The sequence below is a fragment of the Lactuca serriola genome, chromosome 8 (genome assembly GCF_051521515.1).
Source record: "Lactuca serriola cultivar US96UC23 chromosome 8, Lser_US96UC23_V15, whole genome shotgun sequence".
NCBI lineage: Eukaryota > Viridiplantae > Streptophyta > Magnoliopsida > Asterales > Asteraceae > Lactuca > Lactuca serriola.
This window is the reverse complement of record NC_136415.1, coordinates 246160657-246163010: the sequence shown is the minus strand read 5'-3', so window position 1 is coordinate 246163010 and position 2354 is coordinate 246160657. Positions and strand designations below refer to the sequence as shown.

Below are 2354 nucleotides of genomic sequence, written 5' to 3'. Positions count from 1 at the left end.
AAAATAATTTAAACAACCTGAATACATTGACTCATAAAAAGCGCAAAGAAGTTACGTGTATAATAGTAATGAAAATCCAATCATTTTGAAATAAATGATTGATAGTACTTTTCTTGTTTAATATACTTGAAATGTATTGAAATTCGTTTATACTTGTGTAGTTTTGAACTCAACCTTGATTATTGTAAAACATGTACTCGTGTATATTTGACTCATACATTAGTATTCTTGTATCATAAATTATATCTATTATAATTTATATGTATGTTCTGAATTAATAGTAACTGTCCATGAATGCAATCCTTTGCTCTGCATGTTACAAAGGGTATTTGAAACTAAATGAAATGATTTATATATATATATATATATATATATATATATATATATATATATATATATATATATATATAATCATATTGGATGTTTATTGAATTTTAAGAGGTACAATAGCTAATACATTATATACAACCATGTTATGCTTATATGGTTATTGGTTTATTCATTTAATTTATAACGTGTTTTATAAAAAGAGAGGAGAATTTATAATGTTTCCATTTAATTAACTTAAAAACACCGAACGTACACATTTCCCTTTCTTTAAATCCAATACCCATAAACTCTAATCGGAGAGTGTTGTGACTTCACTCATCCCCATATCTCCCACGACCACCGTCTCCACCATCACTCTTCCCCTTACACCAATTTTCTGGCAACGAACCTCCACCATAATCATGAACGGCCACCGACGTTGTTATTGGAGAGAGTTATTGAGCATAGATTTAGGATTTTGATTTTAGGGAAAGGCACTGTGGGGCTCAACGTTATCTGAACATGTTCATCCAGATTGGAGAGTACTTTTTCCCATTTATTGATTTCTCGTAATAGATTCTGATTTTGATTTCTATGAGTTTTTGAAGTTCAAGCCTATTGATTTCTTGCATCTCAATTCTGCACTGCCACCATTACCAACCGTTTGCTCTTCAGATTGATCAGGTAAGCATGTCATTCTCCTCTTTATAATTGGATCATCGATTTTATGATTATGGCTTCAGAATTTATCGGTGCTTTTTTTTTTCAACAGGCTTTAGATGTTGGAAGTGTTGATGAATATTTGACCTACAAAAATTAGCCTTGATGAGCATAATGTCGAGAAGGTGTTTTCCATTGCCACTTCCTCACTCTACACTTTCAACTTTAGTGACTTAGGTTAAAAATACACAAACACACATTTCTAGCTATGTTGATTTTGTATCTTCTTCCATTTTAGATCAGTTTAATATTTCGTAGAAGATGTTCGGTTAAAACGATGCATGTTTAGTTTGGATTTCAATGACAATACTTTCAATGGAACTGACATAATTCCTTTCGTTTTTTAAACTTTTACTAACCTACAATGGATTTATGCTTTAATTGTGCTGAAATAATTTCATTGTTATCACTTCTTTCTAAGCTTATGCTCCTAATTTGTGTTATCTAAACCAAAATTGGTGTCACAAAATTTGTGTCATCTAAACCGAAATTGGGGCAAAAGACCAATAAGCTTTAAAGTTAATGGAAAGGTTTGCATTCATCGTGATCTGTAATTTTATCGTTGAAGTTTTCCTAATGATTTCTTCGGAGCAAGACGACGACGTTGACGGTGAATGAAAGGGAGGGAGGATCAAAGAGCAACAACATAACAGAACTTGATTAGACTCCATGGTTGATCCTTTTTTATTGGTGGTTGCTAATATCATTGTTTTTATTGTAGGTGATATCTCCCTTTTTATTTCTAAGTCACAATCTCACTTACGAAAACCCTAAATATTGGAATATTTAATTTCCTTTACTTCACTATATACAAATCTCTTTAGTTTGATTGCTTAAGTTTGATGCGAAATAGGATCTGGAAGTCGACGAAAATATCCACCTGTGGTTGAGGATTTTTTTCAGATAATGCTTTAGTTTGATTGCTTCCTTATCGCTTCTCATAAATAAAATTACTCAATCACTGGTAATTTTGATTCCTTCCTTTAAATTTAATTGTTCAAAGACTGCTTTTCTAATGGTCAAAGTTTTTGCTGATAAATCTACTCTTGAAGTAATGGTCAAGTTTGTGTTGATACATCTATCATCTTGCTACTACCTAATTCCCTCACTTGTAACTTAAGGTATTGGTTATATGTTGTGTTTGTTTTTATTTTTCTAGATCATAGATGAACTTCATGTTTTTTCTTGATCAGGGCAAATTTATTGGTAACCTTCCAGATAAGATAAGTTTTACTTAACAAACTTTTTATTGGCTTACATAGACGAAAATAACATAAGTTTACCGATCCTTTTCTTTTTTTGAATATTTTTACTTACCAAACTTT

At 31.1% G+C, this 2354-nt stretch overlaps 1 long non-coding RNA gene across 1 annotated transcript; it reads left to right on the top strand.

Moving 5' to 3' along the window:
- The first annotated feature begins 591 nt into the window (after positions 1 to 591).
- On the top strand, positions 592 to 1368 carry LOC145069946 (uncharacterized). The gene is made up of 2 exons (XR_013689744.1): positions 592 to 993; positions 1082 to 1368. It is a non-coding gene; the product is annotated as an uncharacterized LOC145069946 (long non-coding RNA).
- The last annotated feature ends 986 nt before the right edge of the window (positions 1369 to 2354 follow it).